Source organism: Macrobrachium nipponense, chromosome 40, assembly GCF_015104395.2.
Source record: "Macrobrachium nipponense isolate FS-2020 chromosome 40, ASM1510439v2, whole genome shotgun sequence".
In the NCBI taxonomy this organism is placed as follows: Eukaryota; Metazoa; Arthropoda; class Malacostraca; order Decapoda; family Palaemonidae; genus Macrobrachium; species Macrobrachium nipponense.
In genome coordinates this window covers 2,882,579-2,895,742 of record NC_061101.1, presented here as the reverse complement: position 1 = coordinate 2,895,742, position 13,164 = coordinate 2,882,579, and the positions used below count along the sequence as shown (strand labels likewise).

The 13,164-nt window shown below is 36.3% G+C and overlaps 1 long non-coding RNA gene across 1 annotated transcript; it reads left to right on the top strand.

Annotated features, from left to right (window-relative positions):
- The first annotated feature begins 2,346 nt into the window (after positions 1 to 2,346).
- LOC135211875 (uncharacterized) lies at positions 2,347 to 3,989 on the top strand. Its single transcript, XR_010313765.1, has 2 exons — positions 2,347 to 2,415; positions 3,808 to 3,989. It is a non-coding gene; the product is annotated as an uncharacterized LOC135211875 (long non-coding RNA).
- The last annotated feature ends 9,175 nt before the right edge of the window (positions 3,990 to 13,164 follow it).

The following is a 13,164-nucleotide window of genomic DNA, read 5'->3' as shown; positions in this document are numbered from 1 at the left end:
ATATATATATATATATATAGAGAGAGAGAGAGAGAGAGAGAGAGAGAGAGAGAGAATGTTTGTATGTATATGTGAGGCGTATAAGGGTATTATATATATATAAATATATATATATATATATATAGATATATATATATATATATATATATATATATATATATATATATATATATATATATATATCTATATATATATATATATATATTGTTGTGAATTAGCATAATTTATTTTGTTCGTCCACTGACCAAAACTCAGTATATATATATATATATATATATATATATATATATATATATATATATATATATATATATATGTGTGTGTGTGTGTGTGTCCGTGACCTTGATTATAATACAGATTTTTTTACTGATCTGATTTAGAGTCTATGAAGTGGTGTGGGGATAATTCAAACATTAAAGCTTTACAAGATTAAATATAATTTTGATAAGCTGTTTCTCTTTATCGCCCACTAAGTCAATGATAAGGACTGATATGGTATTACGCAGATATCAAACCATGATAACAAAAGCAATAATAACAATAATAGTAAATCGATCATTTACGCCTTAGGCCTATATTTAAGTTCTTTTGTGTCACCCTATTAGCCTAACATACCCAGAAGTGACTCCACGCTCAAGGTCTTGACTTAAAATCTAAATATTTCCTAAATTTAGGTAGGGTTAACCCTTAATATATATATTATATATATATATATATATATATATATATATATATATATATATATATAGCCCTTCAATTTAGGTAGGGTATCCTTTAGAATATACATATCCAATCAATTTAGGTAGGTTTATCCTTTAGAATATACATATCCAATCAATTTAGGTAGGTTTAACCCTTAGAAACTTATATATATCCTTTCAATTTAGGTAGATTAACCCTTAAAATCCATATATCCCTTCAATTTGGGTAGATTAAAACCTTACGAACTTGTATGTATCCCCTCAATTTAGGTAGGTTTAACCCTTAAAACACACTTATCCCTTCAATATAGGTAGGTTTAACCCTTAAAACACATTTATCCCTTCAATACAGGTAGGTTTAACCCTTAAAACACATATATCCCTTCAATTTAGGTAGGTTTAACCCTTAAAACACATTTATCCCTTCAATTTAGGCAGGTTTAACCCTTAAAACACATTTATCCCTTCAATTAAGGTAGGTTTAACCCTTAAAATCCATATATCCCTTCAATTTAGGTAGGTTTCACCCTCAAAGTCCATATATCCCTTCAATATATGTAGGTTTAAATGGTTTTGCGTCGTCATACGCCCTAATCTCGTCGTAGAAGTATCACGTTTTTCCTTCCGGTGGCTGTGAAGAGAAAAAAAAGTTCCGTGGAGGAATGAGAAAGAGTGACAGACGCACACGTACACAGAGAGACGTATGGGGGAGTAATTCGGGAAGGAGAGAGGGGATGGTAAATTCAGAAAGAAAGACGTCTTACCAGTAAGAGAGAGAGAACGGCATTCATAAATCCTACATAAATAGCTGCTGAATTACTTAAACGTTCGTCTACATTGGTGCTCGTTTAACTAACCAAACTAACATCCTGTTTGACCCTAGACCTAGTGCAAGCTATTTGAATTCAGTCCTAACTATGGCATTTAATAATGATTTTTACGTTTTATTTCATATATTTCCTTTTGAGGAAATACAAATTCAGAGATATAATGTCAACACTGTATGTTCAGCTCTCGGTTGGAGAAGTTTATGCTGTTTTAGACGTTCGTGCACCTTCCTGAAAAAATAAATAAAAACTGCGGTTTTTACTGATTTGGAGGCACAGCAATATATTTTAACGATCTCCATCCCTCTCATTTATCATACCTACATTACAGAAAAGCCTTCGAATGATAGAGAAGAAGAAATAAGAGGAGGAGAAGAAACACCTTTAACGCCGTATGGTACTACCACGGGCAAAAGGAGACAACCCAGTCTAGATAGCTCAGAAAACGCTAGACCCATAAAGATGCTTAAACCGGCTCTCGACGACGACGACGACGACGAAGAAGAAGATGAAAGCGACTACACCAGCAGCGACGAGGAAAGCTCAGAGGACGAAGGAGACGAGGACCTGGATCCAGAGCAGCTGCGAGAAAAGATTCTCGAATACAGGGCTGAGAAGGAGGCGCTCCTGCGAGAGCGGGCGAGGCTGGAATTGAAGCTGATCCGGATGGAGGCCGAACAGGCCGTAATGATGAAGATTGGGTTATGATAATTCGGAGCAAATAGGCCGAGTGACAATATATATATATATATAATATATATAAATTTATATATATATATAGATATTATATATATATATATATATATATATATATATATAATATATATATATATATATAACATATTGCTCACTCGGGCTTTTAATAGACTCATCTTCTTCCACTTGAGGTAGTTAGTAAAAAGTGATTCCTTTTTCATCTTATCTTAATGATTAATTCGACGACGCTTTGGCCACTAAACTAAGCCAGTTATAGAATTTAATATCTACCTAGGACGATGTTTTTATAAACTTAGATTTACGTCAGAATAAAAAACAGTTGTGTTCATAAACGCGCACGCTTTGTCATACATAATCAACTAAGCTCAGGAATACGTATAGACCTATAAGGGAAAACAACAATTTTTTTATCTTTCCAGTCTATAAACAAATTCCCTTTTGAGACGTATTTAGTTTATCTGTTATAAAAAAAGGGAAGAAAAGTTAGAGATTAAAAACATCCTGTTAGATAGTACTGAGACAGCGCCGTCTGGTCTAGCCAATAGGAGAATTCACCGCTACCTACGTATACTCGCTGTTGGGAAACCATTACGTTTTTCGTAATTTTTTCACTTATCACGGCTTTCTCATGCTTTTGTTATTACGCTTAATTCATTCCCATTATTTGCTTTTTTAAATATAAACAAACGCACGTTTATTTTTCCCTTGCATATAATTTTGTTAAATTTACATACGTTTACGTTTTAGGTACTAATGTAGAAATAATGTGCGCTCGTATAGAATACAAATTACATCAATATACGTTTGATGTTTATTTTTCTTTCTGTTTCCTGTCTTTATTCAGATGTATGCGTACGTATGTATGTATTTTCAACTTTTCCTTTATCGACTTCTTGAAGCAATACGTATGCGAAGCCTTTTAGACCGTGTCGATGGTGACGTCACTACTCCTGCGAGTAGTTGCCAGTTAAGGATTTAATCGCGTTCATTTCGTCACGTTTTAAAATATACTGCCCCGCATGTGCTGTGATTAAAATAACTTCCGACAATAAAAATGGATGAGTAAAATTTAGCTACGGACGTTAAAAAGCGGATAATAAACTTCAAATTATCACGTTATAATTAGTTTGTCATTTAGTTTCTGTAGAATGCTGGCATTTATGCAGTGGCGCTCAATTTACGCGAATGTATAGAACATAAGATATAAGACAACTTTAAGAATAACAAATGATTGAAAAGTCGTTTAATTTTAAAAGAAGCAATTTGATGCTTTCCATCCCATTCTTCAGCTTAATTCACATTTATCCGTACATTCTTAAATTATTCACATTTATGTTCACATTGCAATATCTATGAATTTTCCTCGCGTGACCATTCTAATCTTGAAAAATACATTTTGACAAAGTTAATGACATTTTTTGGCACACGAAATATAGATATGATCCTATCTTGAATGATTATACACTAATTCACATCATGAATAATAATTCTGAAATTTCAGTTGGTTAAAGATATTTGCATTTCTACAACTGATTCTTCTTATTACTGTTTTTTTTTTTCAGATTTCCCTGAAGCTACTTGGTACGCTGTTTGTAGACAAGAGCTAATAAGGATTATTAGTGATTATGGCGAGTGGTTATCAGGTACTAATATTTAGTAAACACTTAAAGGAATTGGGTGCAAAAAAACATGTGTATATATATATATATATATATATATATATATATATATATATATATATATATATATAACTATTTCCAAATTCCTCACCCTGTATGTAGTATATAAATTGCTCAAAGGTGATGTATCTAATTTATGTTGTTATACAAACGATATATATCTCTCATTACCTGTGTGAGGGTTACTCCATCATAGTATTGCAATCATACACATACTATGTATCTCTCATTACCTCTGTGAGGGCTGTTCCCTCATAGAGTTGAAGTTATACAAACACTATACATCTCGTTACCTCTGTGAGGGCTGTCCCGTCATAGAATTGCAGTTATACAAACACTATACATCTTTCATTACCTCTGTGAGGGATGTTCCCTCATAGAATTGTAGTTATACAAACACTACATCATTCATAACCTCTGTGAGGGATGTTCCCTCATAGAATTGTAGTTATACAAACACTATACATCTTTCATTATCTCTGTGAGGGATGTTCCCTCATAGAATTGTAGTTATACAAACACTACATCTTTCATAACCTCTGTGAGGGATGTTCCCTCATAGAATTGTAGTTATACAAACACTATACATCTTTCATAACCTCTGTGAGGGATATTCCCTCATAGAATTGTAGTTATCACAAACACTATACATCTTTCATAACCTCTGTGAGGGATGTTCCCCTCATAGAAATTATAGTTATACAAACACTACATCCTTTCATTACCTCTGTGAGGGGATGTCCCCTCATAGAAATTGTTGTTTTTTATACAAACACTATACATCATTTCATTACCTCTGTGAGGGATGTTCCCTCATAGAATTGTAGTTATACAAAACACTACATCAATTTTACCTCTGTTGAGGGATGTTTCCCTCATAGAATTATAGTTTAATAAACGCCACTATGTATTCTTTCATTCCTCTGTGAGCCCTCATGCCCAGAATTATAGTTATACAACCATATGTATCTTTCATACCTCTGTGAGGGATTGTTCCCTCATAGAATTATAGTTATACAACCCACTGTATCTTTCATTGCCTCTATTGAGGGATTCCCTCATAGAATTGCAGTTATATAAACACTGTATCTTTCACCCTGTTCCTCTGTGAGGATGTTCCCTATAGAATTGTTAGTTATATAAACACTATGTATCTTTCATTACCTCTGTGAGGGATGTTCCCTCATAGAATTGTAGTTATATAAACACTACATCTTACATAACCTCTGTGAGGGATGTTCCCTCATAGAATTGTAGTTATACAAACACTATACATGTATAACAGAATCACGAAAGTTAGGAACGTGATAAATCCATAAATAAAGATAAATGCCACGAAGGAAAAATAAACGAAGGAGTCTGCGAGATCTTTCGGCTGAAAAGCCCTTTACTGAAGCAGCTACTGACAAAAATACGAGAAAAGACAATACAAGAAGGTTTGTATAACTGACAGATAGGGATTATAAAAGGATTAGTGCCTAGAATCCGACACACCTGGAAGATAAGAAACCTTCCCAAACAAGCATAAACAAAGGGTGCAATTAAAGGTTTAAGACAATCATCTCAGATACAATCTCCAGACAATTAAAGGATTATAGGTGACAGCTATACGGAACCTGGTAGACAAAACCATATTCACAAAAAATGACAGACATACATTACAATAAAATTTTTTTTAATAACTCTAAGGCAACTGATTTTTATTTAAGTCAGTAATTATATATTTGAGGTCATTCTTAAACATGTTACAGATACAGGGTCTAAATGAAAAAAAGGGGGGGGGCCACGACTAACATTGAAATTACAATGAAAAGTAAGTTGTATTAAAGCAGATTCTAAAAGATTTCGTGATAAGACATCTCTTGACCGTGCAATTACTGAACTGTCAATCCAATTAATTCGGTGGTTGTTTTCACTTAAATGAATAAATAATGCATTAGATTTTTGCCCAGTTTTTACAGAGTATTTATGCTGGCTTAGCCTTACTTCTAAGCCCTTGCTCGACTGTCCGAGGTAGAATGAGGGACAATCCATACATGGAATTTTATATATTATGTTGTTGCTTTCTCTGGGGCCATTTTTTATTAACATTCTTTTTAGTGTGTTATTATAGGAAGAAACAAGGTTGACATTAAAAGCTTTTAACAATGGTTTAATGGTTTCAAATCCGTTAAAATAAGGCAAACTGAGAATGTTCTTAGAATTTTCTTTCTGTGTGTTGTTTTCAGTATAAAACTTTTTGTGGGCTTTATTATTTTTCCTTCGTGGCATTTATCTTTATTTAAACACTATACATATTCATTACCTCTGTGAGGGATGTTCCCTCATAGAATTGTAGTTATACAAACACTATACATCTTTCATAACCTCTGTGAGGGATATTCCCTCATAGAATTGTAGTTATACAAACACTATACATTTTCATTACCTCTGTGAGGGATGTTCCATCTTAGAATTGTAGTTATACACACCAAACATCTTTCATTACCTCTGTGAGGGATGTTCCCTCATAGAATTGTAGTTTATACAAACACTATATCTTATTACCTCTATGAGGGGTGTTCCCTCATAGAATTGTAGTTTAACAAACACATACATTTCTTATCTCTGTGAGGGATATTCCCTCATAGATTGTAGTTATACAAACACTATACATCTTTCATTACCTCTGTGAGGGATCCCTCATGAATTGTAGTTATACAAACACTACATCTTTCATAACCTCTGTGAGGGATATTCCTTCATAGAATTGTAGTTATACAAACACTATACATCTTTCATAACCTCTGTGAGGGATATTCCCTCATAGAATTGTAGTTATACAAACACTATACATCTTTCATTACCTCTGTAGGGTTATTCCCTCAGAATTGTAGTTATACAAACTATACATCTCATTACCTCGTGAGGGATGTTCCCTCATAGAATTATAGTTATACAAACACTATACATCTTTCATAACCTCGTGAGATATTCCCTATAGAATTGTTTGTTATACAAACACTATACATCTTTCATTACCTCTGTGAGGGATATTCCCAATAGAATAGGGTAGAATAGTTATAAAAACACTATACTCTTTCATAACCTCTGTGAGGGATTCCCTCATAGAATTGTATTTATAAACACTATACATCTTTCATAACACCCTCTGTGAGGGATATCTTTCTTATAGATGTAGTTATACAAACACTACTCTTTCTACCTCTGGGAGAAATTGTCTTTCATAGGGACATGTTTATACAAACCACATACATCTTTCATTACCTCTGTGAGGGATGTTCCCTCTAGAATTGTAGTTATACAAACACATACATCTCATACCTCTGTGAGGGTGTTCCCTCTGATTGTAGTTACAAACACTATCATCTTTCATACCTCTGTGAGGGACTGTGAGATATTCCCTCATTAGAATTGTAGTTATACAAACACTATTACATCTTTCATAACCCCCTCTGTGAGGGCTGTCCACTTTCATTATGAGGGTATTCCCTCATAGAATTGTGTCATACAATCTGTGAGGGATGTCCCCTATAGAATTGTAGTTAAAAAAAAACACTATACATCTTTCTAACCTCTGTGAGGGTTCCCTCATAATTGTAGTTATACAAACACGATACATTCTTTCATAACCTCTGTGAGGGATATTCCCTCATAGAATTTAGTTATACAAACACTACATCTTTCATTAACCTCTGGGTGAGAATGTTACCTCTAGAATTGTTGTTATACAAAAACTATATCTTTCATTACCTCTGTGAGGGATGTTCCCTCATAGAAATTTGTAGTTATCAAACAAGATACATCTTTCATCCTTGAGGGATGTTCCCTATAGAATTGTAGTTATACAAACACTACATCTTTCATAAACCTCTGTGAGGGAGTTCCTCATAATTGAGTTTATAAACACTATACATCTTTCATAACCTCTGTGAGGGATGTTCCTCATAGAATTGTAGTTATGCAAACACTATACATCTTTGCATTACTCTGTGAGGGAGTTCCCTATAGAATTGTAGTTATACAAACACTATACATCTTTCATAACCTCTGTGAGGGATGTTCCCTCATAGAATTGTAGTTATACAAACACTATACATCTTTCATAACCTCTGTGAGGGATGTTCCCTCATAGAATTGTAGTTATACAAACACTATACATCTTTCATTACCTCTGTGAGGGATGTCCGCTCATAGAATTGTTGTTATACAAACACTATACATCTTTCATTACCTCTGTGAGGGATGTTCCCTCATAGAATTGTAGTTATACAAACACTATACATCTTTCATTACCTCTGTGAGGGATGTTCCCTCATAGAATTGTAGTTATACAACCACTATACATCTGTCATTACCTCTGTGAGGGCTGTTTCCTCATAGAAATGCAGTTATGTAAACACTATACATCTCCCATTACCTCTGCGAGGGTTGTTTCTCATAGAATTTATATATATATATATATATAATATATAGATATATATATATATATATATATATATAATATATTATACGCCTTTCATTGTTCCTGTTGCTTGTGTATATGCTAAAAAATACCTGAGATTGTTGCTAAGGAGTTATCAATCTTTTTTACATTTGCTTGCTGGTTGCTTGCTTGTATTTAGGAATCATTTATGGAAAGTTATCGAAGCTCTTCATTTGGCGATATATAATATCTCTCTTTTTCTCGTCTTTCGAGTAAGAGAGATGAGAGATCTTTGGTTGGTGATTCGTATATTTAAATCAAGAGTACAAATGATGTATAGAAATGTCAAATATTTCCCCATGAGGAAGCCCCTACCCCGCGCCCCCCCCCCCCCCCAACCAAAAGAAACGGCAAATTAGGAAGTATTAAGATATGCTGAGTAGATTCAATTATTTGTAATCTTACTGGTGTTCGTCTTGAGGGTGATTTCATTATATTGTTTTGCAAAATTATCATTTATATATCTCCATAACAATCAGCTTAGGCTGTTGTGGTCGTTATATATTTATTTTAATTTTATATGAGCAAGTCTATTATTGATATTTTAGCTGATAGGTTCTGTAACTCTCTCTCTTTCTCTCTCTCTCTCTGCTACTGTGAGGGGTGTTCCCTTGCAGTGTGGCGATCTCACCTACCATCTCTCACTGTTTCTTAATCAAAACATCTTGTTTTAACCATCCTTATCTTACGTTCTATTAAAATATAAAACGTGAATTTTGCATTATTTTATTACCACACTTTTTTTTATGAGGTCTATGCGTACAAAATCAAGCAAGCACTGGAGGAAGTGCGAGAAACAGAGCCAGAAAATATATTATGAGGCGCAGATCCAGGATTCTAAAGTTGTAATTGGGAGAAGAAGACCCAACGGCTGCTCTAAGGAGTCGTAGTTAAAGAGATGAAAGAAAGGGTGAAGAAAAAAAAAAGTGCAAAAAGGACGTAAGGAAGTTACTGCAGACCCTTCGGTGCAACGTAAAAACACTATACGAACAAACAAACAAACCTTCGGTGAAGCTTACTGTTGGACCGTGCGAGGTGCAGAGACGGTTCTAGACCACCCTCCCCCTCAAAGGCGCCTCTGTGGCGTGGTTGGTATGGTGTTGGCGTTCCACCTCGGTGGTCGCGAGTTCGATTCTTGGCCATTCCATTGAGAAGTGAGAGATGTGTATTTCTGGTGATAGAAGTTCACTCTCGACGTGGTTCGGAAGTCACGTAAAGCCGTTGGTCCCGTTGCTGAATAACCACTGGTTCCATGCAACGTAAAAACACCATACAAACAAACAAACCCTCAAAGTGAGACCACCTTGACGTGGTGAGGGGGCTCTTGAACCCCTGGAATTTGTTCCCGGGTCTGAGTCCAAGAGTCTCACGTATTAAAAATATTAGAAATTTTTTGGAGTAATTTAGTGGAATTTTCCACTTTTTGATAAATTTTACTGCTTAGGTGAGTGAGAAGTTGTGGTGGTTGAGTCGCCACCTGATATGGTTTGGACCTAAGAGATGATGATGGGATTTTCATATAGCCATCTTGAGGACGGAACTATCTCCAGGGATCGGCCCATCGGAATCCAGGTTGTTGGGGGGGGGGGGGGGGGGGGGGTGTTTAGGGATGGGACTCCTGGCTTCTGTCCGGAAGCCCACCAATACATTTGGAGTGGGGAGTCAGTCCTCCATTATTGGGGGCAGAACTCCCAGCAGGCGGATTGGCTTATACCTGGGCCACTGCAAGCATATTGATGCTATCCCGAAGGGGGAGGGTATGGGGTGGACTATTGGGAGTCAACTCTCACTTGTGCCGTTGGTGGAGAATGCAAATACCTGACTGATCCACGATACTTTCTTGATAAAACCAAACAGTTTTGGGTGTGTGGGTGAGCCGGTTTGTGTGAGGTAGTCTGGTGTGTGCGTGCTTATTATCCTGAGATCGCTTTGTGGGCTCTTGACAGTTTGTTGGGGTGGTGAGACTAGGCATTAGAAGCTGCCTGGGTTTCCCTTTCTGATTCGCTGTTGGGGTCTCAGCTGGGCTCTTAGGTATTGGGTGCGCACATTTTGGACTTCTGAATGTGAACTGGCATAATTCTATGGATTTGGACAATAGTTTTCCCTCCCCTGGATCCGACGACTTACTGGCACTGGCAACGACTTCTGGCGTGAAGATGGATATGAGCTCGGCTATCAGACAGAACCAAACACTGAGACACCAGGGTGTTAGTAAATCTGGTGGATTTGATCCTAATAGTAGAGTCCTTCATTGCACTAATGTAAACTTGTCATTAGATGATGAGTGTTTGTACAGTGTAATGAAACAATTTGGTTAAGTGGAATGAATTAAATGACTTCTGGAAAAAGACAAGCAGTCATTTTCTGTTTATGTTAAATTTTCCTCACCTTTGGAAGCTAGTGAGGCACAACAATGACTACATGGCCACATTCTCGATGATTCGGTTCTTAGCACGAAAGTGTTTTCAGTGAAAAATTTAAATGATGAGCCATTTGATTTTATCCCTAAGAATGAAGAACATGGACCAGCCCCATGTACCAGAGCGCTTCCTACCCCTATATGGCATGTTGCTAGCTACAAGGAGGGAGGACAAAATTTTATAAAGGCTGCTGAATGTATTGAGAGCAAGGTAGGTTCCATTCCCATTGGAAATTTGAAACGTTATGGGAAGAACTTGCTAATAAAAGCTGGTAATGAAACCCAAGCAATTTTGCTATCGAATTTTAAACCTCCTGAAAGTGGAAATATCGAATCTATTGCATAAATTCCTTAACACACTGAAAGGAGTAGTACTATACTCAAAAGACCTGCATGTTTTTGAAGAGGAGGAGATTTTCCATCGATGTCCTTCTTGTGTATCTAATGTAAAAAAACTAAGAGGGGATGCAGCTATCCTTTTAACCTTTTTCTCCAGTTACCTACCTGATACTATCATTGTTGGCCATGAGAGGATGCAGGTTAAAAGATATAAAAGAAATTCTAAACAGTGTCGCAAATGTTTTGAATATGGTTACATTAAAAACTCGTGTGAAAACAACAAAAGATGTTCTGTGTGCTCTGCGGAGCATGATAATTTTGACGAATGTGTAGCAGCCCAATACTGTTTTCAATGTAAGGGTGATCACTCTCCAAATTCTAGGGCCTGCCTCAGATACATATTTGAAGATGTATTGGCAGTGGCTGACAATGAACATATCAGCATTAGCGAAGCAAAGCGTGTGATAATGGGGGCAAACAAAAGTGCCAACTCTACCTATGCTTCAGTAATAAAACTTATGAAAAATTCCAGCAATGTAAGGCAACTAATAACTTCATCTGACAGTAGGCATCACACACCTGCTACTTCACGGACTGTAAATAATGAAAATCCCCAATCTGTCCAGAAATGTTCATCTGCTAGTGCCTCGGAGTCCAACACCAAAAGTTGTACTTCAAGAAGTACAGAAAACTCACCTCCCAAAGTCAATACATAGGTGACTAATATGATAGTTGCAGGCTCACCTCAAAAAAAGGGGGAGCCAAAATCAATTAATAATTCGGGAAGCTGTTCCAAAAAAGAATAATCCAAGGGAGCAAGCCCAATTAGATAGAGCTAATTCAGAGCCATCAATTGTCACCCACAAACAAAAATGAAAACAAAACTATAATTACAACCACCAAGAAGCGCACAAGGAATATATCCCCAAATAATGATGGCTTTAAAATAAAAACCTCAAATGGGTTCAGTGTTTTGGAAGAGATCTCTCCGCCTAGAAAGGTGGTTCCAAAAGCAGTTTCAGCCCAAAAACTTGTGAGTTCTGATCAGTCTTGCCGCCCTAAGACTAATGAACCTTGTGATTCGCAGAATCACAGTAGAAATTCCGATCAGAATCATAACCAGAAATATGATCAGCCAAAAACTCTAAATTCCAATTCAAATGAAAAGGGATTAAAGAAATAATCACTTATAAAGGAGAACTTTCCTCTCCCCACTCCAAGGAGTGGGAAGTAGCACGTTTTACCACCTTAACATTCATGTTCGATCTCCTTCAGTGGAACTGTAACGGTCTCAGAGCCCGTACTTACAGAAGACCTTAAAGTCTTAATTCATGAATCCAATCCAGGGATTATATGCCTGCAGGAGACAATGTTAGGTAACCCTCTTATAATCCTGGGCTAAATTATTTAACATTTAACTCCTCTCCCCAAAGTGGTGGTCGGGCCCATGGAGGTGCTGCAATTATTGTTAATAAATCTCTGCAGCACTCCATAATACAATTAAATACAACTCTACAGGCTGTTGCTATTTCAGTCATCTTGGAAAAGAGGATAACAGTCTGCTCCTTATACCTTCCACCAGATCTTGTTTTTAACAGTGAAGATATTCAGTCCTTAATTAACCAACTTCCAGCTCCTTTACTTCTCCTAGGAGATTTTAATGCCCACAACCCCCTTTGGGGAAGTACAACCCCCTTTGGGGAAGTCGGTTTCTAGACAGTAAAGGGAAATCAATTGGAGACATTATTGATGGGAATGATGTTATCCTATATAATAATGGGTCAATGACTTTCCACAGCATTCATGATCATCATTTCTCTGCACTGGACCTTAGTATCTCTTCAACAAGTATCCACCTTGATTTTAGTTGGTCTGTGAACGGAAATTTAAATGGGAGTGATCATTACCCGATCCATTTGAAATATGCTGTGAATGGTCCATCTGAAGTTTTACCGAAGTGGAAGGTAGAGGAGGCAGACTGGCATAAATTCAGTAA